This window comes from Lissotriton helveticus, chromosome 6 (assembly GCF_964261635.1).
Source record: "Lissotriton helveticus chromosome 6, aLisHel1.1, whole genome shotgun sequence".
NCBI lineage: Eukaryota > Metazoa > Chordata > Amphibia > Caudata > Salamandridae > Lissotriton > Lissotriton helveticus.
Window position 1 is genome coordinate 1,606,107,466 of NC_136067.1, and position 27,527 is coordinate 1,606,134,992.

Sequence of the window (27,527 nt, forward strand, 5' to 3'; positions counted from 1 at the left end):
CAGCGCCGCCTGCGCACACGTCCCGCAGGGCGGGAGGCGTTCGGTAGTCTTATGGCGCCTCCGGGCGCGTGGTGGAGCGTCACGTCCTCCCCAGGGCAGCCGGGGCAGCTGGGTGCTGTAGTCCGCTGGCTGGGACTACAGCGTGCGGTAAAGAGCGAGCCGCTGCAAGCGCCTGGTGCCGTTTCCCTCACAGCGGCGACAGGCTCCAGAAGTCTGTGCTACAGTAGGGTGACAAATGCTGTTTATGTTTTTCTTAGCCTAAGAAAAATTCCAAACAGAACTTGGATTCTTGTTGTTCCACAGACACCCAGCTCCATCCTCTTACCTCGTTTCTCATGGAAAAAGGAGCACAGTCAGATAATCTTTCTGTCCACACAAAACGTATAGAGGGACTTTGAAAAGTCCTCATAACTTTTCTTCTGATACCCTACTTCCTGGTTTATATCTTCTGTTGGTTTAGTGGGAAGGGTGATGGAAGTGAGGGTGATCAGAGCTGGGCTAATCCTCCCATCCTCTTTCTAGTTAAATCTGCCCAACCTCTAGAAAAACAAATTGAGTCAATTGGCATTGCTGGGGATGAGCTGATGACAATAATAGATGCACTTGATGTCGCCCATATCCCAACTTATTGACTCATCTTAGTGAAAGACTTGGGAGGAGTAAGGGATTCCTTTCTGGTCCTTCCGATGTATGTATGGCCCCACATAAGGCATTACCCTTAGCGTTACCTCCATATGAATATAGGGGTCCAGATGTCAGCACTGTGGCAAATTCGCCTTTTTTGCATGGTTGCTCCAGATTTTTTGCCATTGTCTGGATCCTACGTTTGATGGTAGAGTACTCATTCAAGGTCACTGTTTGAGTGCTCTGGCCTTAAATTGGTATTAATAAAATGATTTCACTCATGTGGACTATTAACTTTCCTGTAAGGTCATACTAGATGGCACAGAAAAAATATCAGAGGTATGAGAGTTAGATGGTAACCTGTGTATATTTATACCTTTCAATCTAATTAGTACTCCACTCCGGTCAGCCTCAAATTACAGCTAGGTCTCAGTCATCCATGAACTGTTGCTTTACAAAGGCACTCTACTTTTTCTAGGAGTTTTTTGCCTTAAAACTTTAAAAAATACTATTTGTGGTATCACTAATTCTTTATAATCTAATGATAATGGAGTTTTATGTCTCATTTCACATTTCTCTGTTTTTCCAAATAGGTTTGAGAATGTTTTTGTGCTGTTTTTGTGGCTTAAAATTGTTGGTACTGCTTGAACTTAATACACACTTCTCTGATGAATGGAATGTTCTGCTCTCATTCATGTTAAAACATGGAGCGGCTTCTGGCAGCCACCCCATGTTTTCACAGTGCAGGCAGCAACCCGCCTACACTTTTTAACGGGATTACATATTCCTTTGCAGGCGGGTGCACTCAGTGACTCCATGGGATCACCTTGTCCTCCTCCTGAGGGCTGATCTCAGGGGTCATAGTCACAATGGCCATCTAGAAGGTGGCACACTGTGAATGCGCCCCTCAAGAGGTTCTTTGCCTCTGTGACCATGTCTGTAATATGGGGGGGTGCAGAGGCAAAGGAATTCCCTCATTTGAATTGGGCACGCCCCCCAAACGTAGCACTTTAATGGCACCAGCGCTATCAGTATCACTGAAGGGGATGCTCAAGCATCTGCGACCCCGTCTGTAATACCAAAGTGCCCCGGGGGTACCATATCTGAGTGATCAGGTTATTCCAACCCAACCCCCTTTTCTTTAATTTCTACCTTTTTTGTGGGACTCAGCTTCAAGCTGAGTCCCAAGATGGCTGCCAACACTTCCTGGTTAAAGTGTTGGCAGCCAATCAAATTTCAGTAGGATCCATGAGTATACTGCAAGGACGTGCGTCTCCAGATATATTTATGTTTTAAACTTAAATATCTCTGAAACTACTGAATGGTTTTACATGAAATCACAGAAAAGTACGCTTTCTGGACCAACATCTAGCTCTCTGCCAAATTTGGCGTAATTCCATTCAGCTGACGTCAAGTTAAAAAAATGGGAAATCCCCATAGACATAACAGGGGGACCCCCTCTTTAAACAGTCCCTACTTGATGGATCACCCTGAAGCTTTCGACACAGCAGCTGAACCAACAAGCATTGGAACTGCAATAGGTCTTGGATGTATTTGAGTTAGAGCTAATGGCATTGTAAATGGCAATGTCTTTTAGCCATGTGTTATGGAGTGTATGCATGTGGTGTGTAGTGGAATTATGTGGGTTGGATTGGAATTGTAGCAATGGTGGCATGCTGCACTTTAGATGAATATGTTTAAAAGTAAAGTGCACCATACTGCGATTGCTACAATAGTTAGTTGTGGATGCGTTAACAATTGATGTGTGCACTGATGGCTGGTGGTGTGTGTGCCTGTAGAAATTGTGCACTGATGGCTGGTGATGTGTGTGCCTGGTGGAAGCGTGCACTGCCGGCTGGAGGTGTGTGTGCCTGGTGGAAGCGTGCACTGACGGCTGGTGGTGTGTGTGCCTGGTAAAAGCATGCACAGACGGCTGGCTGGTGGTGTGTGTGCCTTGTGAAAGCGTGCACTGACGGCTGGTGTTGTGTGTGCCTGGTGAAAGTGTGCACTGATGGCTGGTGGTGTGTGTGTGTTTGGTGAAAGCATGCACTGACGTCTGGTGTTGTGTGCCTGGTGGAAGCCTGCACTGACGGCTGGTGGTGTTTGTGCCCGGTGAAAGTGTGCATTGGCGGCTGGTGGTGTTTGTGCCCGGTGAAAGCGTGCACTGACTGCTGGTGGTGTGTGTGTGTGTGCTTGTGTGTGTGGTGGTTAGTGTGTGGTGGTGAGGGTGTGGGGGTGTGTGTGGTGGTGAGTGTGTGGTGGTGAGTGTGTGGTGTGTGTGTGGTGTGGGGGTGGTATGTGTGATGTGTGTGTGTGGTGTGTGTGTGGTGTGTGTGTGGTGTGTGTGTGTGGTCTTATGTGTGTGGTCTTATGTGTGTGTGTGTGGTGGACTTAGTTCGAGTTTTTGTACCCTGCACACTCACACACTGCCCGTACATACTCACACACTGCTCACCCTACACACTCACACAATGTTCACCCTGCACACACACACTGCTCACCCTGCACACTCACACACTGTTCACCCAGCACACTCACACACTGTTCACCCTGCACACTCACACACTGTTCACCCTGCACACTCACACACTGCTCACCCTACACACACACACTGCTCATCCTACACACTCACACACTGCTCACCCTACACACTCACACAATGTTCACCCTGCACGCTCACACACTGTTAACCCTGCATACTCACACACTGCTCACCCTGCATGCTCACACACTGCTCACCCTGCACGCTCACACACTGCTTACCCTGCACACTCACACACTACTCACCCTACACACTCATACACTGCTCACCCTACGTAATGCCATAAGACCTAGCTCTGCCCTTTGGCCTGTGGTGTAATCGTACAGTAGGTTGTGAGTAGTTGCGCTTGATTGGTTGGGGCGTCCCCTCCTTGCTGCTCCCCTCACAGAGGGCTGGCCGCCTCAATGAAGCTCCCAAGACACGTGTTCAGCTGTTCTTTGTTTTAGCTCCTGTGTGTCAGTGCACCGTGTAAGTGCACAAGCATACCCTGCTCTCTCTGGAACACTCACACTGCTAAGTCTCTCTCACTCTGCAGTCACTCTCACTCTGCAGTCACTCATGCTGTCACTCTCACTCTGCTGTCACTCATGCTGTCACTCTCACTCTGCAGTCACTCTCACTCTGCTGTCATTCTCACTCTGCTGTCACTCATGCTGTCACTCTCACTCATGCTGTCACTCTCACTCTGCAGTCACTCATGCTGTCACTCTGACTCTGCAGTCACTCATGCTGTCACTCTCACTCTGCATTCACTCATGCAGTCACTCTCACTCTGCAGTCACTCACTCTGCTGTCACTCATGCTGTCACTCTCACTCTGCTGTCACTCATGCTGTCACTCTCACTCTGCTGTCAATCATGCTGTCACTCTCACTATGCTGTCACTATCACTCTGCAGTCTCTCTCACTCTGTAGTCACTCACTCTACAGTCACTCTCACTCTGCAGTCACTCCCACTCTGCAGTCACACTCACTCTGCAGTCACTCATGCTGTCACTCTCACTCTGCAGTCACTCTCACTCCTGCAGTCACTCTCACTCTGCAGTCACTCTCACTCTGCAGTCACTCTCACTCATGCAGTCACTCTCACTCTGCAGTCACTCTCCCTCTGCAGTCACTCTCACTCTGCTGTCACTCATGCTGTCGCTCTCACTCTGCTGTCACTCATGCTGTCACTCTCACTCTGCTGTCACTCATGCTGTTACTCTCACTCATGCTGTCACTCTCATCTCACTCTGCAATCACTCATGCTGTCACTCTCACTCTGCAGTCACTCATGCTGTCAGTCTCACTCTGCTGTCACTCAGGCTGTCACTCTCACTATGCAGTCACTCTCACTCATGCAGTCACTCTCACTCATGCAGTCACTCTCACTCTGCAGTCATTCTCACTCTGCAGTCACTCATTCTGCAGTCACTCTCATCTGCAGTTACTCTCACTCATGCAGTCACTCTCACTCTGCAGTCACTCTCACTCTGCAGTCACTCTCAGTGCAGTCACTCTCTCTGCAGTCACTCTCACTGCAGTCACTCTCACTTGCTTTGGTAGACGGGCAACATCCCTCTATATCAGATGAAAAGAGGATGTGTATGAAAAAAGAAAATAACCAGTTTAGCCGAGCTGTGCCCACATCCAAGCTGGATCGCAGCTGAAAGCTAATTTCTGCCCCACACACTAAATCTCTCGCGACATCCGTGCCAACGAGCCCCTGACTGGAAGCTGGTTATGTTGGCGCTCATTTTTATGTAGCATAACATGAGACCGATGAAAGGGAGTTCCTAAACACTGTTGTTTTCAAATGTAACTAGCGCCGAAATGGTTAAAGTGGGTCAAGCTGTGGCGGCATTCTCCTCAGAGCAGGCTGTCCCCCCCACACCGTGCTTAATCCGGCGACACGTTAATGTGTCTGTGCTCCAGTTTGTGAGACTCGATCCAATGTATGTGTCTGTGTTCCAGTGTGTGAGACTCGATCCAATGTATGTGTCTGTGCTCCAGTGTGTGAGACTCAATCCGATGTATGTGTCTGTGCTCCAGTGTGTGAGACTCGATCCAATGTATGTGTCTGTGCTCCAGTGTGTGAGACTCGATCCGATGTATGTGTCAGTGTGTGAGACTCGCATCTGATCAACGTGTCTGTGAACACGGTGTGATTCTCGGCCCTGATGGATGTCGGTGCTTCAGTGTGTGAGACACAGAGTCTGGGGAGTTAGTCACTGTCAGTGCTCCAGTGTGTGAGACCAGCATGTGATGAACGTGTCTGTGTCACACAGTGTGAGACTCGGACCGGATGGCTGTGACTGTCCTCTGGTGCTTGAGAGGTGACCGAGCCCATGCTCCTGTCAGAGTGACTTTCAAATATTTCGGAGTGAGGCAAGCTGTGCACTAACACTCACGCACCACCACTGTGTGAGGTTCACTCAGTGTGTTCAGAGTCCTCAGTGAGTGGGATTGAAGCTCGAGACACACTCAGTGAGTGAAGCCCGAAATGTGCCCTGCGCACACCCGCGCCTGTGTCATGCCTTATCCCTGTGTGAACATGGTCGTGTGAAGGCCCTAGGGCGGTGGGGGGGAGGGGTGAGGGGGTATTTACTGCAGGGCCTGGGGTACGCAGTGCTGGCCATGGTCTGTGGCACATCCTAGAAAGCATGGCAGACAGCGCCTGTGGTGCGGCGGTGCCAGGCTGGGGGAGACCCCACCCCGTCCGGGCCACCAATGCAGGCGGACGACACAGGGGGCTGGTGGGGCAGTGAGGGGAGGGCTTCCCGGGCTCACCGCCCCCCACAAGACGCAAAGGAGCGAAGATGCAGGAGCCTGTTTTTTATTTCTTTCAAATCGTCTCTGTTTTTGGCGAATCCCTCCCTTTGTGCTTCATCCGTCCCCCTTCGCCCAGTGCCGCGGTGCAGGCTAATTCGGGCCTTGCACGGACAGAGCATGTGGTGATTGCAGAGCCAGGTGTGCTGTATGCATATTAATTCTAGGCCCAGATGTTGGGGGAGGGGGAAATCTGAGCTGGAATTCCAGCCCTCCCCTGTGATGCATGCATTACTCCTCTGTGAGCCCATCTGGGCTGGAGATCTTTCTGCATGGGGGATTCCTCTCCCCCCTCGTCTCTGCGGGGGCAGGGGATGCGGAAGGGTTGAAAGGGTTAGAAAGAGCGAGTGTGCTTAAGGGTGTTATAAGTGACTGACAGATCTGTGTGTGATACTGCTGTACCCAAATTCGCACTGCTGCAGTGTATGCTGTGGGGTATTTCTCTCCGTGTGTAGGTCAGTATTGTATGGAATACTTGTAGATCTCTCCACGGGGGTCCCTATAGTTTGCATACCTCTCCCCATGGGGATCACACCCTCCTACATTCCGCCGCCACGGGGCATCAGTTATCTCCTATCTACCCCCAATACTGGGTCATCCTAGCGCTTGGCAAGAATGCATTGGGTAGGACCCCACACTGAGACGCTGCTCGGCTCACAATGAGTAATCAGTGACATGACAATACCAGTAATCATTTCTCAGCTTCTTCCGGGGTGTCAGAGCTGCTGTGCCTCACACGCTATCGGTAATTAGTTGTTTGTAGTCTGTCTTTTATGCTGATTCTCGTTAGAAACTGATTATAGTCGAGAATAAAGTTACGCAGGAACAACTTGCTGATTTAAAATCTATACTAATATAATAAAGAGAGAGCCCAAACCTTTGAGGCGGGTAATCTCAGGAACCACAGCACCAATCACAACACCCAATACAGCGTTGGAAAGGGCAGTTGCAGCAGAAGGACATAGGCTATGCAGACGCCCACCATATACATTTAAAAGGTAAAAGAACCGTGCCAGCAAAGTAGTCCCGTGTGGGCGTGTCTGCTTTGTGCTGTGGGCGTGTGCCGGGGGCGTGACAAACGCTGGGGGCATGTGGTATGTTCCACCCTTCATGCCATGTCTCATATCGTGTGCTGTGGGCGTGTGCTGGAGGCGTGGGCCTGTGCCGGGCGTGGGATTACGGGAAACAAAAGCGAGAGTTGTGCCCAATATTTCATTGTTTTTTCTTCCCAGGTTCTGTACATTCCAGCTCCGGGTGTCCACCCTGCTCCCTTTAAATACCCCTGTACCCCATAATCCTAACCCACCCGTACTCCTTAAATATCCCAACACCCTTAAACACTAACCCATCTTAACCCTATAAATATACCCTGTACCCCAAAACCCAAACCTAGCCCTGAACCCTTAAAATACCCCTGTACCCCAAAACCCAAACCTACCTCTGAACCCTAAAAATACCCCTATACCCTAAAACCCAAACCCATCCCTGAACCCTAAAAATACCCCTGTACCCCAAAACCCATACCTATCCCTAAACCCTAAAACTACCCCTGTACCCCATAACCCAAAACTATATCTGAACCCTTAAAATACCCAAACACCCCAAAACATATACCTCAGTACCCCAAAACATATACCCCTATACCCATACTTACCTTATCCAAACATTAAAAAAACATGCTTTTACCATTCATGCATTTACAACGAATTTCGCTGTAAATGTATGCGTGGAAAAAGCATATAAAATGTAATGCCATGCGTTATAATGGCATTGCGGAGTCATGGTACTTTCGTAATGAAAGTATGCGGAGTGATGGTATGCAAAAAGAAAGTTGCGGAATAATGGGTTTTTACCCTCCTCCGGTAAGTACATTGGTGGCACGGCGGCCCACATCTCCAGCAACATACTCATATTTTTTCACCACCGATTTGAAAAATGCACAGGTCTCTCTCATTGATGGCCAGCACCGACATACACTTTTAGACACACCTCCCACCACAAGTTCTAGAATTGCGAACTTTAGAGCTGGGGAGCTACGTTCGAATCTCGGCATCAGCTCAACATCCTGTGATTCCAGGCAAATCGCTTTGTCTCCCCGTGCCTACCAGAAATGAATGTGTTCTTCTGTAATGTAAATTGTGCTCATGCCATGTTGTCGAGTTCACGCTATATAATATTGCAAGTAAAAATAAAGTAGGGAAACTCGAGTTCACACACTACTGAATGCGCACTTTTAAGTGCATCAGCAGTGCACTGTGAATCGGAGCGTTTCACAGGCCTGTCACAGATAAGAAATGCTATCAAAACGCAATCCTACAAAACAATATACTACTGGCTGGCAGCAATTCATACCCGGACAACGTCGGGACGGGCTGCTAGTATTTTATAATAAGGAACGAGAAACAAAACTCAAAACGCGGTAGTTTCATTTTCAGAGCTGGGCCCTCCTGAAAAACTCACAAGTGGTGCGCACACGCGCGCCACTGCGAGCATATGTTTTGAATTATCGCAGCTGTCAAGCCGCGATAATTCAAAACATATGGCCTCTGGTGCGCGTAACAGACACCATTAGGCCATAGGCGGAGCTACACGACCGCCTATGGCCTATTGCGTGTTCTGTTTAAACACAGCACGCACGCAAAGGCCAATGGAAATGGACCTTGGAAATCCACACGCACGAGCTATGTGGAATTTCAAGGTCCATTTCCAAATTGCCCTGAATAGGATTCTCGCTGCGCGACACTGCTGCGCAGTGTACGCAGAGTCCGAGCCCTAAAAAGGACCAAGAATCCGACAGTAAAGGATCTCTCAAACCCCTTGGCAATGTGAATTAATTCAGACCAGTAAGTCCTCTCAAACTTGTTTCAGCCTTAGACTTGAGCATGGTATGAAACTGGAACTGACACAACCATTATATACACATGGTCAGTGAAAATAGAAAATGGACAAAAGTGATAGACATGTAAGCCGAGAACGGCTGCTATTTTAACACATCCAATAAGTTATCATTCAAAGTTGTAAACAAGGCAGCATAGTACCATATATGCATAATTATTCATCTTGTATAAAAAGCGGCATTTTCCGGCTCGAACTCTGGGATACAATTGCTGCCACTGACGAAGAATCTGAGAGATATGAAACGCGTTTGGCAAAGGCAAGGTGAATATGAGGACAGTCTCTGTTTCACTTAACGTGCAGCCTGCGTGGATGAATAAAGGACAATTAACTACCTACAGCGGCTCTTTCCTTAAGAGGTGACTCTGTTGAATTTTGTATTGGCGGCCTGCCTCGGTCGCGGAGAGAGCCCCGCCACGATTATGGCGTTCACCGTGATGTGCTACTGAGCATCATCTAGCAAGGTGAGGTAGCCTATGGCACGCAGACAGTAAGTGGCAGTAAGAAGAAGCAAAGACTGTAACTCGACCCACTTGGGATGTTTAAATTAAAGTATTTGAGCAGTGTTCAGACCGGGCTCACTGGAGTGTTATGAAGTGCTACTACGAAGACCAGAGTGCTTCGGCATAGACCACGCCCAACAAAGGGATGTCATGTTTCATAAAAAGCGGCATTTTCCGGCTCGAACTCTGGGATACAATTGCTGCCACTGACGAAGAATCTGAGAGATTTGAAACGCGTTTGGCAAAGGCAAGGAGAATATGAGGACAGTCTCTGTTTCACTTAACGTGCAGCCTGCGTGGATGAATAAAGGACAATTAACTACCCACAGCGGCTCTTTCCTTAAGAGGTGACTCTGTTGAATTTTGTATTGGCGGCCTGCCTCGGTCGCGGAGAGAGCCCCGCCACGATTATGGCGTTCACCGTGATGTGCTACTGAGCATCATCTAGCAAGGTGAGGTAGCCTATGGCACGCAGACAGTAAGTGGCAGTAAGAAGAAGCAAAGACTGTAACTCGACCCACTTGGGATGTTTAAAATAAAGTATTTGAGCAGTGTTCAGACCGGGCTCACTGGAGTGTTATGAAGTGCTACTACGAAGACCAGAGTGCTTCGGCATAGACCACGCCCAACAAAGGGATGTCATGTTTCATAAAAAGCGGCATTTTCCGGCTCGAACTCTTGCTGCCACTGACGAAGAATCTGAGAGATTTGAAACGCGTTTGGCAAAGGCAAGGAGAATATGAGGACAGACTCTGTTTCACTTAACGTGCAGCCTGCGTGGATGAATAAAGGACAATTAACTACCCACAGCGGCTCTTTCCTTAAGAGGTGACTCTGTTGAATTTTTATATATATATATATATATATATATATATATATATATATATATATATATATATCGAGCGAAACTCTTCAGCTTCGTAGTTCCTTTCACAGGTTACAATGAAGAGCACGGACCACAGCAGATGCAATTCCTTCGGTTTATTTCATTCACAGGTACAAACTAGATGGTTTATATATATATATATATATATATATATATATATATATATATATATATATTATCTACGGGCGGTCGTCAGTAGATAGTTATAGTTAGGACCTATTATCCATTGGAAATCCAAACATTCTATTGACAATAACTTTTGCGCCGATTGATGAATCTGTGTGAAATTTTCCATACTTTTGGCTATCTCAGTTTCGCACCTTCCCTGAAAAGTTGGGGGTGATTGGTCAAGCGGGAGCCGAGAAAAAAGGGGGTCCCAAAACGTGATTTCCCCATGCAATTTCCTATAAGACCTTTAGACACAGCTACAGCCCGAACTGCTGAACGGAATTACACCAAATTTGGCAAAGAGGTAGTCCTCAGTTCAGACTTGTGCCTTTTGTTTATTTGGTGTAAATTCGTTCAGTAGTTCTTGAGAAAATGACAGTTAAAGTCATTTATTTATCTATGGGCGCGGTGGATCCAGAGTACAATCCGCGTACCCTACGTGCAGCCTACAAGTACCCTGCCGTGCACGAGCTGAATGCTCATTGGCTGACAATTGTCAAAATCAGGAAGTGTTGGCAGCCATTGTGTGCCTCGTTAGAACCGAGGCAGAAGAAAACAAAAACCAATGCTGCAAAACGTGAAAAGGGGGCATGTAAATTTGCCCCCGGGGGCATTATTGAAAAAAAAGTGTGGAGGGGTCCCAATCCCCCCACACTGCCCCAGGGACCGCCACCCCTCGGGGCTCTAATTTAACGGGGCTCGATTTTAATGTATCCGGGGGCTCACGGGGCCACCCGCAGCCCCGGGGACCGCCATCCCCGGGGCTATTTTGAAATGGGAGGGGGGCTCTCAGGCCTACCCAGCCCCGGGGAACACTACCCCCGGGGCAAGAATTAAACGTATGCAGGGGTTCACGGGCCCCCCGACTTCCCAGGGACTGCCACCCCCGGGGCTTTACAGAAATGGGTGGGGGGCTCTCAGGCCCCCCAGCCCTGTGTGCCGCCACCCCCGGGGCTTAAGAAAATTGGGTGGGGCGCTCTGAGGCCCCCCAGCCCCGGGGATTGCCACCCCCCCGGGCTTCTCAAAAATGTAGAAGGGGGCCGTGCGGCCCCCCTCCTGGAGGCCTCTATGGTCGTGGGGACCACCACCCCCGAGGGCCGGCTCCTGCAGTGTCCCCGGGTGCCCACCCCGGGACACTGCTGTTTGCAATGGCAGGGCGGGAGCCTCGCGGCTCCCACCCTGCCATTGCAAACTCTGCTTTGCTTCATTGAAGCGAGAGCAGGGAAACCTGCTCTCGCTTCAATGAAGCAAAGCAAATTGCTTTTCCATATGGGGAGCAGCATGTTAGCTGTTCCCCATAAGGAAAAGCAATGCTGGCTCCCGCAGGAGGAGTGGAGCCGGCGGGACCATGGGGGATTGGGGACTCCCCCACGGTCCCCAACGGTGAGGGCCAGCCCCAGGCGATGGGGTCCCTGGGGCTACATGTGGCCCGGGAGGGTGGCCATGCGGCCCCCCTCCCCCATAAAAAAAAAAAAAGAATGGCCTGCCCTGGGGGATGGGGTCCCCGGGGCCTTAAGTGGCCTGAGGAGGGGGGCCCCCTCCATAAAACTATAAAAAAAATGTGCCCGTGCCCCGAGGGATGGGGGCCCGGGGGCCCGGAATTGGCCACAGGAAGGGGGCCACGCAGCCACCTTCCCGTGAATATATATTTTTTTAATAATTTGGGGGTGAGGCCCTGGGGGATGGGGTCCCCAGGGCCCAAAAAATAAAAAGGAAGGGGGGCTACTCAGCCCCCTTCACAAAATACATTTTTATTTTAAACGGGATCGGGCCGGAGGCCACGTCCCCTTGTTGCACCCTGGCACCCCCTGGCGTGTTTGCAGAGGGGGAACAAATTCCCCTTGAATATTGGGGGTCCCTGGGGGCCAACTAGCCCACCAGGTACCTCCAGTATGCGCCAGGGAGCTGCCTTGCAGAGTGGTGTTCTGAGGTCATGCCCCTTTTTATACCTCTCTGCAACGCAGCACTGTGGCGCTTACTGGAGGTAGCTGGTGGGATAGTTGCACCCTTGGGACCCTCAGTATTCAAGGGGAGTTAATCCCCCAACTTAAAACGCACCATGGGGCGCATTTGCACAGTGGTGAAGGGAGGGGGCGGGGCCTTAGTTCACATGTGTGCAAACACGCCCTGTGACGCGGTTTAAGTTGGGGAATTAATTCCTTGTCAATACTGAGGGTCCCTGGGGGCCAACTAGCCCACCAGCTACATCCAGTAAGCGCCACGGAGCTGCATTGCAGAGTGTTGTAAAAAGGGGAGTGGCCTCTGAACACCTCTCTGCAAAGCAGCCTCCTGGCGCCTACTGGAGGTACCTGGTGGGCTAGTTGGCCCCCAGGGGACCTCAGGATTCAAGGGCACTTAATGCCGCAACTTAAAACTCGCAACAGGGCGTGTTTGCACACATGTCACCTCAGGCCCCGCCCCCTTCCTTCACCATTGTACAAATATTCCTCTAAAATCAGCCGAACAACGAATTCAGATTTAATCACCTGTTATCAGGAGAGAACCCAGTGCGGCATCTTTTAGCCCAGCACTGACCCTGAAAAGTAATTCTAAGCGTACTTGCAGTAACTTGTATTTCCTTCCATAGGAATCCATTGTGTGGTTTTCAGCAGAAAAGTTTCTAAGTGTTGATTTTTGAAACGTACAAATATTCCTCTAAAATCAGACGAACTACGAATTCCGATTCACTCACCTGTTATTAGGAGTGACCTCAGTGCTGCTTCTTTTAGCCCAGCACTGTCCCTGAAAAGTAATTCTAACCATACTTACCAGTAACTTGTATTTCCTTCCATAGGAATCCATTGTCTGGTTTTCACCAGAAAAATTTTAAAGTGTCTATTTTCCCAAACTAAAAATATTCCTTAAAAATTGCCTATATGACTTAAACACATTCTATCAACTGTTTACAGGCGATCCACCCGTGCTGGATCCAGAAACCACCACTGGGTAAGAAAAAGTAACGTTAACACTGCTTACCTGCTAAGTGAATTTGCTCCCATAGGATAATATTTGTGAATCTATGTGTAAAAGTGTCAACATTTAAAATACAATAATATTCCTTAAAAATCATTACTGTAACCAAAACGCTTTTACTCAACTGTTTACAGGTGATTTCTCAGGACTGAATTTAGGATCCAGGCCTGTGGTTAGAAAAGTAATCCAAAAAGTAATGAATTGCATTTAACTAGAAATTCACATTGACCTCAACGTTGCATTGTGTATGAAATTGAGTTGCCCATTGCACCAACTGTAACTACTGTACTTAAAAGTCTATTTCCTATTTGCAAAGTATTTAAACTAAAGTAATTCATTCTGAGAAAGTATATTTTATAATGTAATGTTTAATGTAATTATAATGTAATATAAAAAATAAAATATCTAAAAATAGTTTAAAAAAAATTTGGAAAATCAGTATAAAAATAAAATAAAAAAAACAATAAATATATTTAAAAATTGTCATTTTCAAAACCTTTGAAATTCACTGAAAAAACCATAGGTTTCAGGCAGGTTATAGTTAGGAATTAGCATTTAAAAAACCTTTGAAATTCACTGAAAAAAACATAGGTTTGAGGCCTGATATAGTTAGGAATTAGCATTTAAAAAACCTTAAAAATTCACTGAAAAAACCATAGGTTTCAGACATGTTATAGTTAGTTGGACATTTCACTCATACAAAACCATTGAAATTCCCACTTCATAGTTATTTGTACTATTACTCGCGCGCCCGCAATCCACTGCTGATGATGTCACATATTACATCATTCATGACATGGTCAGTGACATCACTGATGACATCACTGGTGACTCCTCAAATGACATCACTGACAATCTGATACACCTCATCATACACTAGTATAATCTTTTATCATTCACTGTAAAATACAGAGTACTATATTTAAATCCATTGACACACCAATACAAGTTTCTAAAAACCCACTCAGTGATTCCCAGATCTACACACACATCTAATCACTTACCTATAGATTCACACATACATGCTGTCAATGATCAGTAGAACACTATCAAATATACTTATACACCTATATCGACATTACACACCAGCACATATGCTATTCAGTTATGCAGTCATCCTACTCACTTATACAAACAATGAATCATACTTACAATTACTCAGTTACACACTTATACAGACACTACTTTATTTATTTATATAGATAGTAACTCATACTTAGTGTGTTATAAAATCACTATTACAAGTATACAGTTCTCCATACAGTCACTCATACAATCACTGAGTCGTATGTATACTTATTTATATACAACAACTGTCACATACACTGCCTTTTATATTACTACTTTGTTGGACATGTATCATTGAGAAATATATTTACTCATCACTACACCCATAAAGACATTCACTCACCCAAACAACTGGACAGTCATACACCTCCCACCCAACCTCACACACATTCACTCTCCCATACAAATACTCAGATAACTAATCAATACATAATATAGACTTTAACATAGCTAGTAACCAACTGGTGCAGCAGTTTACACAACAACTGACAAAGTGGTACAGATATTTACACAGATTAGTCACTATCCAATATATTTAGTGAGACACTATAAATAGTCAAGTAAACAGCCAATCACACTGCTACTAAATCCTCCATCCAGATAATTATATATCTACTCATTCTTCAATGCAGATTGCTATATATATAATACATATTTAAATAACGTACCAAAACACATTCACTGGATGATGTGATCAGTGATATAATCAGTGATGTCATTTGAGATGTGATCAGTGATGTCATCAGTGATGTCACTGACCATGTCATGAATGATGTAATATGTGACATCATCAGCAGTGGATTGCGGGCGCGCGAGTTATAGTTAGTACAACTAACTATAACGTGAGAATTTCAATGGTTTTGTATGAGGGAAATGTCCAACTAACGATAACATGTCTGAAACCTATGGTTTTTTTCAGTGAATTTCTAAGGTTTTTTAAATGCTAATTCCTAACTATAACAGGCCTCAAACCTATGTTTTTTTCAGTGAATATATATATATATATATATATACATATATATATATATATATATAACAAAACAATACCCTTGCAGGCATAGAGTGACGCATAAATTATGCAAAATAGAAGGAGAGAACTCTGAGTAGTTCCCAAGTTTAGGTGGAAGGCAGCTCCTCTATAGAGCAACCTCAACACGAACGACACTCTAAATTTGCTCCCCTCTAATGTCTGCTTTTCTATCAAAGTTTTTAAGCATAGGATTAGCACAGTGCTATCCACGCCGAGATAGAAATGGACAAATTCTTTTGCCATTTGTACAGCAAAGTCTTTAAGCATAGGATTAGCACAGTGCTATCCACTCCGAGCTGTCAAATGACAAAAGCCTTTTATCACTCCAGGCACAGTATTACAGCTTTGGATTTGTAAAATACCATCCAAGCCAACCTGAAATGAATAAAAGCAACCCCTGACGCTTGTTTCGCTGTTATTACAGCTCTTCAGAGAGGTTTAGCTTTGTCCAGATACAAGGGAGCATCCAGTATAAGTCAAAACATTACCCTAGCAGTCATATATTGACACATAGAGAACTCTAGGTAGTTTCCAAGTTAAGGTGGAAGGCAGCTCCTGTATAGAGCACCCTCAACACCAGTGACACTCTAAATTTACTCACCTCAAATATCTGCTTTTCTATCAAAGTTTGTAAGCATAGAATTAGCACAGTGCTATCCATGCAGAGATAGAAATGGACAAAGTATTTTGCCATTTGTACAACAAAGTCTTTAAGCATAGGATTAGCACAGTGCTATCCACGCCGAGCTGTCAAATGACAAAAGCCATTTATCACTCCAGGCACAGTAGTACAGCTTTGGATTGGTAAAATACCATCCAAGCCAACCTGAAATGAATTATAGCAACACCTGACACGTGTTTCGCTGTCATTACAGCTCTTCAGAGAGGTTTAGCTTGTCCAGACTCAAGGGAGCACCCAGTATAAGTCAAAACAATACCCTTGCAGGCTTTGAGTGACGCATAAATTATGCAAAAATGAAGGAGCAAACTCTGGGTAGTTCTCAAGTTTAGGTGGAAGGCAGCTTCTGTATAGAGCACCCTCAACACCAGCGACACTCTAAATCTGCTCACCTCAAATGTCTGCTTTTCTATCAAAGTTTTTAAGCATAGGATTAGCACAGTGCTATCCACGCCGAGCTGTGAAATGACAAAAGCCATTTATCACTCCAGTCACAGTATTATATACCTTTTTCATTTAAGATATTTAAGTTTAAATATATATATATACATATATATTTTAACTTAAATATCTTGAAATTAAAAAGGTATTTAAAACATGTTATATAATAAAATACAAAATGGTTGAATCCATATTATTTTTATCATCATTAAGTTTTGATATATTTTTTTAAATTTTAAATAAATGAATTTATTGTGAAATTTTGTCCCAAAGAGTATTATTTTAGGTCCTTGTCACCTTTATTTTCTATGGGAGGGTGTTGAAGTAGCAGTGGTTAGCCATGTGAGGTGCTGTACCTACAGCAGTTCTGAGCTAGGGTATACTTACAACTGTTTTGGTTTCTTTTTGGATGAAATAATTTTAGAAGTACAGTGTGTGAATAGGAATTGACTTGCTCTTTTATGGATGGTGCATGTCCCTCCCTAAACCCCTTCTTAAAATCCTCCTTAATCCATTCTTACTCATCCCAAAGCTCCTCCCGTTTATTAGTATGTATTCCACATTTCCCAGCCACTCCTCTCTGACCGTCCAACATTTAATGGTAAACCATAGGAACACATGCGTGAAGATTTCTGAAGTCAGCGCAGAGATTGCCTTAGAGAAAAGATAGTAGAGGTGGAGGTGAAGCCCTCGACACATAGATTAATGAATATCATTTTGTGGCACATTATAAGTACTAAACATACTAAAAAATGCAATTTTGAATAGGGCCTACAATAATTTGAGATCCCGAGATATAGGGAGTTACGATAGTTTTCCTATTATCATTAGCAAAAAACGTCATTAGGACTGAGTTTACACAACTTGATACCAAAATTTTTAACTGATGTCTAAGGAGAAGTAACTGTGAATTTGTTTACACTTCCTAGTTGATATTTCCCTTCTTTTTCTCCCCTCTTTTCACCACTTCTCCTTGGTATGTGCATTTTCTGCCCTTTGTTTTGCCATTTGCTACTCATTTTTCTGTCCTCTTCCCTTCTCCCACCGTTTTCTTCCTACCACCACCCAGCAAACCTCCCCTCTTCCCCCGGGACCTACTTAATGGGTACAGCAGCCCAACCCCATTGAGCAGGTTCTCATGCCAGCTCCCCCTGCAACTGTCCAACTTGCCCGCAGTCTACTGCCTATCTACCTGCTGCCCTATGTTTACACCTTCTCTGCTCTGTTTTTCCTTTTCTCCTCATTTTTTTTGCCCTCCATTTTGCCTTTTCTGCTAATTTTTCTACCCTCTGTTTTACCTTTTTCCGATAATGTTTCTGTGCTTGTATTTCTGCTATTGGTTTGGACTTTTTTGCTCATTTTCTGCCCTTTGTTATGCCTTTATGTTCTCTGTTTTGCCTTCTCTGCTGTTTTTTTGCCCTCAGTTTTGCCTTTTCTGCTTGCTCATTGTTCTGCCCTCTGTTTTGCCTTTTTCTGCTTCTTTCTTCTCTCTTTCCGACCTGGCTTTTCAACAGAGACCTCACACCCCAGCTCCCAGATACCCCAAGGGGTCACAGTGCAGCTCTCTATAAATACTGATTGATTGATTTTGGAATGTTTATGTTCAAGGGGCAACTGTATAAAGAGATAACTCAGAGGAATCACATTGGCTGTGGTACTGTCCTGTACTGTGGCTTGAGTTTTTCACTTTAATATAAGAAGAAGATAGCCTTTGTACTTCTGGCTTTGGATCATCTTTCTTTGGATACAGCTTTATATTGGCAATGGGTGGCTCTGTAACCCTTTGGGAGAAACTTAAATGTCTTTATACGTGATATACTGAGGATTCAGATCCAATGTACTGTAATTGGTGTTTTTGCTATATTTTTGTCCTCTCCTGAAACACCTTGTCTCAGCCTTGGCTACGTCATAGTTTTTTTTCTTTCCCTTGGCCTTTTATTTTTGCCCATTTTCTGTGCTCAAACTATCACACAGAGTGTACAACTCTTCCTTGAACTTCTAGCTCCAGCGCCACTCAATCTGGGCTCATTTAAGAAGAGTAGATGGCTCTCACGCAATCCAACTCTCTACCTACTCAACAACACAATCGAAAGTGCCCACTTAGGAATGCTTACCGTATTGTGCTTGTGCTGCTTCTATTTGCCTGCTGAGCCAGCTGAGCTGCCTCATCTCCAGGGTATCCTTCGCTGTGTGGTGCTCCCTTATTATAGTGGGCTTGCACTACCTCCGGCTGCATACTCAGCATAGTGCGAACCACCTCATCTTCAGAGGATTTTTTGCTTTGCGGTTCTCAAGCTATATCACCGGACCCTTGGGAAACAAAGCGCTCACCCAGATCTCATTTATTTTTGGGTGCACACTACATTAACCCATTAGATTTTTGGGCTGTAGCATTTCTAGGGTTTTCTCCACTTTTCATACGACTTTGCCACTGCCGCATTACTTCCTTTGGAGACAATTAGGAAGCACTTCAATCCCTCCATTGTCACAGGCAGAAATACTATGAATCTTTCTCTTCTGCTGACACAGAACTAGGACTATGGTGAGTGCACTGTATTAATTACTTTTGTCTAGGCCTGGGTGGAGTTTGCGATGTTCCGCTATGTGGTACTCTGTGAAGTGACCAAAAATCTCTGCTGGGAGAAATTTAATAGAAACCAACGCTAACAGAGGTCCCCTGCCTATGTGTAAGAATTACAAAGGGCCCAAAAGATAGGGTCCCAATATTATGAACAAACAGCAAGGGCTGACAGATGCATATATTCAGAAAAATCAACAATAGAATTAGTCACCAAAAATCTTTTTCTTTATTCTCATTATATCAGATATAGTTGTCAAGCTTCAAAGATGCATAAATAGATACATAAAGTATCAAAAATAAATATATACAATGTCCCACACATGGTCATTCATAACTATCAGTCATACTTACATTCATCCATAGTAACATACACATTTGTTCCACAATACAAACACATTTCCAGAAACTTCACAAATCAATCAAGAAGGTAAGACTGCCACAGGATGTTAGAATGGACGTTTCTCGTGTGTCATTCCGATGGTGAATTGAAACAAAGTCCAAGAAACACGCAAAGAGTTAAATGACAACCTGCATTTCGGTGTAAAGCTTAAGACAAGGCAATACCTTCATCAGGGCGGAGATTGATAAGCAGAGTGGGACACACAAACACGCCTGGAGATTAGTGATATTCACTTAGATTCTCATTACGAGGTCATGAATATAACCTAAAGGTTCAGTGTAGCGATATCAATAGCCGGCAATGCTACAAAAACGTCAATATCCAAGCTGATCCGAGGGCTGTTCAGACTGCCGGAACAGCCAGTAAGGAATTGTTAGTGAGAGTGTTCAAGGGATAAGTCACTAGATTCGAAAAAGAGAGCTGCAGCATTTCAGGTAAAAATTACGAGTCCATCCTAAATGGTGTTTCCTCCGGCAAACGACGGGCCCTCCTACCGCCCCACCTGCTTCACCTGCCTATCATTCGTCCGCAGGGGTTCGCCTTTGTATTGGTTAAAAAAATTCTGCTGCACTTCTCTGAGTTCCACATAAAGCATAGTGTGTTACGTCGTGCCATTCACGCTGATTTTTAGTGCAAACTGTTTATCCCATGCTGTAAAGTCAGCACGAATAGCACCTCGTGCAGAGCAAGAATGCACTGCTTCTTTCTGCCACTCGAGTAGTTATTCTACTCGAGCAGCAATTTTCTAAATGCGAACGGAAGGCTTCTCAACATGAGCAGTAGCAACCATCCTCGAGCCCGTGTTGAGAAATCTCGCCGGGAGGTGGTCTTGAGTAAGATTTTCCTCGCTCGTCAACTTAACACTGGCAAGCGAGGGAAAAACTCAGCTCTGTGGAGTGTTTTGGAAATCTGGCCTCTACATGGAGTGGAATTTCACATTCGGGTCTACTCTTGTGTTACGAATACCACCTAATTCATTTATTCTTCCTTTAAGGTGGATTTCAGGTATTTCATTGAGTACCAGTGAGTTATCCTTTTCCTCTACTCATTATTTACTTTTATTTTATTTTTGTTGTTTTTACTTTTGTGCATACCACTTTTACGTTTTGTTTATCTCTGAGTGTGAAACCATGCAAAATATTGCTCCTCCATCATTTTTTCTAACAACCCCTGGGGGTCCTTTTCTTCCATGGACTAAAAGGAAGGTCTTCCTGAACTATTTACCTGTCCTTGGAACAAGTTTATCTTCAGAAAAAGCATATTTACTATTACATAGTTTAGGTGCAGAGGGACAAGAAATTCTTGAAACACTACCTGATATTGATTCTGGTGTTGTTATGGTGATGCCTAACTAGATGAATTCAATTCCATAATTAAGAAATTATATAACCATTTGTAGCCCAAAATGTCCATTATTTTACAAAGGTAATACTTTGGCAAACGTAAAGAAGGAGATGATGAATCAGTTCAAGATTTTGTTACGGCACAACTCAAACTAGCCTTCTCCTGCGATTTAGGCATTAATATTGAAGAAACGATTTGTGACCAAATCATGCTTGAGTGCAAGTGTGGCAAAATAAGAGAAGAACTATGGTCCAAAGAAATTCTAAGCTTCCTGAAGTGTTAATTAATTCTAAACAGGTGGAGCACACAATGTGGTGCAGCCATGAATTGCAAATGTCCAAGGAAGCTGTGTCTTCTGATCCTTCTATATTTATGAAAAAGAAAACAAACAACCTCTTAATCACACTAAAGGTTGATGACTAATGAAACTGATGCCATTCACCAAATAAATAATGTGAATTGTATTTTATGTGGTTGTTGTGAACGCTCGTCTGATATTGTAGAACTCTATGGCATCTGTGTGTCAATGATGGTGGACTTGGGGGCTAGACTATCTTTAGTTTTGGATGTTGATTTCACTAAATACTTTGAAGGAAAGGTCAAGTTATGTGTACCTCATGTCACACCTTTTAGTTACAGGGATAAACCGATTGAAGGTATTTGAAGAAAATATACAGTTTTGAGGAAACAAGATCTTTGGTAAGATGTATGTTCCTTTGAAAGGGCATACTGTGTTAAGCTGGCCTCATCAAAAACCTTTGGAAATTTTCCTTGATACTAATGAAAATCTACAGGTTCAGGTCAGAGAGGTGAATACCATACCAGATATGTGTTTTTTGGACTTCCCTGATGTTTTTTTCTGCAAAGATTGGGTGCATCAAAGGGTACAAACATCTCATTTGTATAAAGGAGGGAGCAAAATCTTTTTCTTCCAAGGTTCGGAACATTCCATTCAGCTTACCGGGAGCAACAGAGGCAGAATTAAATAGATTACAAGCAGAAGGGATCATTGGAACAGTAGAAGCTTCTTAATGGGTTGCACCAGTTGTTGTTGCCACCAAGAACAAAGGGGATTTTAGGCATCTTGTGGATTTTAGGCATCCCAATAAAGAAGTCAGTGAGGATATGTTTCCCTTACCAAAAATATTAGAGATGATTGGTTTGTTGGGCAATGCAAAATATGTTACCACTCTGGACCTGAGTTCAGCTTACCACCAAGTCGAACTGTGTGATGAATCCAAGAATCTTAAAGCATTTAGAACTCCTTTTGGAGTTTTAATGCTTAACAGGATGCAGTTCAGACTTTGCTCTGCCTCTTTTGTTTTTCAGAGGCTTATGACTCACTTGTTGGGGAATGCCAATTGCATAAAAATATTTCAGGATGATGTGCTCATGTTCACTGATACCTTGGAGGGCCATATGAACAAGATTAGAGAGGTCTTGCATACTTTTTGCTCCAAGGTCATTACTCTCAAGATTGAGAAGTGTAAATGTAGTTTTGCAGAACAAATTTATTTAGAAAATGTTATCACAGGTGAAAGGGTCTAGCCAAATGATGAGCTGGTTAATACCATTCAAACACTCTTGTAACCCACTAAACAAGACGATCTACAAGCCTTCTTAGGTATGCCAGAATGTTATGCCAGTCACGTCCCTAATTTTGTCAAGCATTCCTGTAGCATTAGGCAACTACTCAAGAAGAGGGCCCAGTATGTCTGGTCAGAAGAGTGTCAGAAGGATTTTGAGGATATCAAATCAGCTTTAGCATTAGCACAGTGCCTAAAATGTTGTATACAAGGTTTACCATGTTGGGTGGTCACTGATACCAGTTACAAGGGTCTTTTGTGGTGTTCTTTAACAAATATAATATGGCAAATAAGTCACAATAGCATTTTTATTGAGATCATTGAAAGGGACAGAAACACACTATTTTACAATTGAAAGAGATTATTAGTAGTGTTTTCGGCACACAAGAAGTTTAATCAGTTATTGTGGAGTGTCTGTTTTTGTGGTACAATCATAAAAAGGTTTACACAACATCTCTTCACACATATGTAAATGGATTTTTGCATTACAGGATTTTCATTTTGTAGTCAAGTATATACCTGGGGTGGACAATAAATTGCTGGTTTGCTTATGTAGATTAAGAAATGACTCATTAGAAACAGGGGTTGATGATGAAGCATTGTGGATGGAAGAAAATGTCAAACTTTGTGCCATTACATTGGACTGCATTTCTGAAAGTGAATGGATGTTGGTATTGAAGAAGGATGTGTTTATGAAATGTGTGTGTGATTACATAGTAAAAGGAAACAACATTTGGTCCCACAATGCAAAATTGGCAGGATATGACAAGGTATCTACTGAACTTGCCGGTAACAATGGTCTGATATTGAGAGGTAGCAGATTAGTTCTGCCTACTGGATATTGGGAGCGTTTAGTGCATTTAGCCCATGAGGGACATCAGGGTATCTACAAAACAAAGGAAAGGGTGAGGACTGCTAACTGGTGGCTGGGAATGGATCTGGTTGTGGAGAGAATGGTTAGAAGCGGTTGTGAGTATAAACTGACAGTCAAAGCGTTGAAGGTTAGGACTTAGCCTATGACTTTCTGTGAGATCCCTAAGGAAGGTTTTGGATGATGTTGCATTTGATATAGTGAGACCCATAGTGGTGGATCAACCACTAGATAGCCACAGTACAAAGCAGTTCCACAGCCAATGTGATCCCTCTGAGTTCTGCTTCAAAACACTTCCCCCTTGAACATAAACATTTCATAAAAACAAACCAAGGAAGTGGGATGTAAAGAGGGGAGAGAAAGAAGGGAAATTCCACATAGGTAATATAAACAATACCACAGTAACGTTACCAAAAGAGGGTGGACATAAAGAGAGTGAATATGAAGATTGTTTTTAACAATATTCTGAGAATCTCCTTTTTGTTACTATTTATTTTAAATCAATTTTGGTCCATTTGACTTTACACCCTGCCCAAATACTACAGAGAAGTGGATGACAAATGAGTACCCTGCTGGAAATTTAGCTGAGTGTCATCAGCTTAGGTGGAAAATGTAAACCAGAAAGAGATGCTCAAGATCATGAAGGGGAGCAGGTATATGTTAAAAGCAAATGGACAGAGGATGTAACCTTGTGGGGCTCTTTTATAAAATAAAACAAAATTCAGAATTGAAATTGTACAGCAAAACCTTAAGGTATCTCCATTCCAAAAATGAAAATAAACCATGTGAGTGACATACCATTTATGCAGCAGTGCTTCAATTTTGATGACATGATAGAATGGTCTTTAGTGTTGGGTGATGCAGCCAGACCCAGCAACATAAGATCTAAAGTGGCATTACTGACATGGTTTCTATTACACTACAAGTAGGATAAAGAAGATGGTGTTTGTTATAGGTAGTTCAAAAATGGAAGCTAGGGAGGCTAAAACCTAAAGCCAGCTACAAAGAATGAGCCTATCGAAAAGATTGAGTCAGGTGTAGTGAGTGCTTGATTACCCAAACAAAAAAAGCCGGTGAGTCATACCCTAAGCAGAATGGCATACTGAATATGTGAGCTTGAGAGTGAAAGTGAAAGTGCTTGGTAGGATGCTGCCCTGGCAGCACAAAAATGACTCAACCAGCCCCATGTTCACTGTCTTTATCCACCCCTTTAAGTAAGCCCAATAGTTTTTCTTGGCTCTCAGGAAGGTTAACTCTTTTTAGTTTAGATGAAGAGGCCTCCTCCTGCCCTTCTAGAATGTCCTCCAAGTCAACTGTCACCTTCATTGTTATTAGAGAATGACATTCCAAGATTAAAAGAGACAACGTAGTGAAAGGAGGCTTAACCTGCTTCTTTTGTTTTGGCTAAGAGAGGAAAATGGCCTAGATTTAGTAGTCCTCATTTCGTTCAATGTTAGCCCACCTCTTCTCTGCCCTGTGATATTTTTGAAAAACGTTTTTTATATATGTCTAAACCATATGAACTGTCTGTTGGAGAGCAAAACACAAAATTAGAATTTTGCTGCAGAAGAATGAAAATAATTTGTAGTTTAATAGAGTGAGCAAAAAGCCAGTGTCCAGATTCTTATGGAATTCAAGAAGAGAGGAGGAAGCACTGATGTGGAGTGGGAGGTCATTCCATGTGTTAGAAGCAATGCAAGCGAACACAGTCCTCATGATCTGGGTCTCTGCATGCATGCGATGTGTGCAAGTTGGAGTCCTGCGGAATGAAAGTATCACAGTGGTTTGTGGAAGGAGAGGCAACCGTTCAGGTAAGGGGGCCTGAGTTGTGTACTGCCTTAAATGTGTGTGTGAGGAGATTGAATTGAGCGTGCTTGTGTATTGAAAGGCAGTGTAGTTCCCTGAGGTATACTGTGATGTCAACTCTATGTGGGAGGTTGAGGATAATTCTGGTTGCCAATTTCAGAATGGTTTGTAGTCTTCTAATGAGTTGCTTGGTGAAAGGGTGTGGAAGCAGGATGCAGTAATGGCATTCACTCGTGCGGTCATGTCCAGTTTGCTGTTAATGATAATTCTGAGGTTCCTGGTTTGGGTTCTGTGTGTGGGTTCAAGTTCAGATGACCACCAGTTGCCATACCATGGTGAGGTTTTCTTGCCAAAGATCGCTACTTCTGTTTCTTCAGTGTTGAGCTTGATGCAGTTGGCTCTCATCCAGTTAGTGTCTTTGGTCATGCAGAAGGTTTACTTGTTTATTGTGTTGTGGGTTTTGTCTGGGAGGGAAAGTATGAGTTGCATGTCATCTGCATAGAAGAGGATGGTTATGTCATGTGCTTGGATGACATTAGCCAGAAGGATCATGTATGTGTTTGTGAGGGTGGAGCTGAGCAATGACCCTTTCTGCACACCACAGATAAGATTGCAGTCTTCAGAAGAGTATGGTGAAAGATCAAAGAGCAGAAACTTATGCCTTTACAGATGAAGCAGCATCTCGAATATATGCTCTAATCCAAGAAGAGGCATCACAGGCATCGACTCACAGAACAAAAGAGCAAAGCATAAGACAATTACTCTACTTATCCAAGAGGGAAATAAACCAGCGTCTTCAAGCCAGTACACTAATCAAGTACCACAGAGCCCTCAGAATTCCCCGAGGTTTACGTATCGCATTGAAACCTTCCCTATGCAAAAATGCCAAGAAGTTTCAGGATAGATGGTATGCTATCCTGAATAAATGTTCATTAGACTTAATTTTATTAATAATAGAAGAGTTGTCAAACATGTTGGAAGAACTATCTAAAGAAATCGTGGATGTGACGAACGAACTAACCAACATGATGACAGCTAATGAGTGGTCGAAAGTACTAGCAGACATTACTGGTCAAATTGAAAAACACTCACAAGAGGTGAATGAAAGAAAGATCTGGAAATTTAGAAGAGACACCCTCGACTATAAGTTGGGGGAAGTCAACACTTGGGCGGAGGTGTATGCCCAAAGACGACGTAACAAGCCATATACTCAAACTACGGATACATCATCTTCCGGGAGTGAAAGCACGGATCGCCAACCAAGAAGAAATACACAAGGTATGAGAACACAACCTCGTAGCCAAAGTACACATCAAACTGAAAGTGTAACACCCACTACCTCAGGAGAGCCTTTTTTAGAGAGAGGCCCAGGAGATTTAGAAGACCCAGGAGGGGCAAAAACAAAAGAAAAGAAGAAAGAGAAGGAAACGCCCAACACACGAAGCACGACTACGAAAACACAGGCCAAGAAGAAATACGGGAAGGAAACCTAATTGTGAATTTATCGGACCACAACTTAACAACTAAAGAACAGATAATCCTTCAAAAAGGAACCTCATTTGTCCCTACTTCTGACAGCAGCCTTCTAGAATTAGAAGTTGATCTATTTAATTTGATGCTGAAATTAAGACTAAGAAATCATTTTGAAAATATGATACCTTCTCAAAGCACTGACTTCAAAGAAGAAGATGAACTGAAGGGCCTCAGAACCCCTAGTACATATATGGCTCCCACGAGCCACAAAACAGTGGACCTTTTTGAAAGTATAGTCAAGAAAGATCTACTGACTATAAAGTTTAAATCCACATCAAAAAAGAACATTGGTAGAGGAGATTGGGATGCACTGCAAAAATTAGCAAATATTCCAGATCTGACATTTCAGAAGGCAGATAAAGGGGGAGCCCTTGTTGTTTTGAACACAAATTAGTATGAACAGAAGGTCACAGAACATATTATGGATAAGAACCTTTACATGAAGTTAGATAACAACCCTACGAGAGAATACACCACCATACTAAAGACAAATGTGGACAAGGCAGTAGAGCTGGGAATGATAACGGACAAAACTAGACAATACTTACTGAAACCCCAACTCAAGAGCCCGGTGATCTACATGATACCTAAGATCCATAAAAACATGCAGGATCCACCATTTAGACCAATAGTAGCTACATGTGGTAGCATACATGAAAACACAGGTCAATTTATTGTCAAATATCTACAGCCCAGTGTCAAGAGAATGAAGTCATACACAAAAGATACCACAGACTTTCTACTAAAGATCAAAAACATCCACTGGTCAGATGAAGATACAATAACG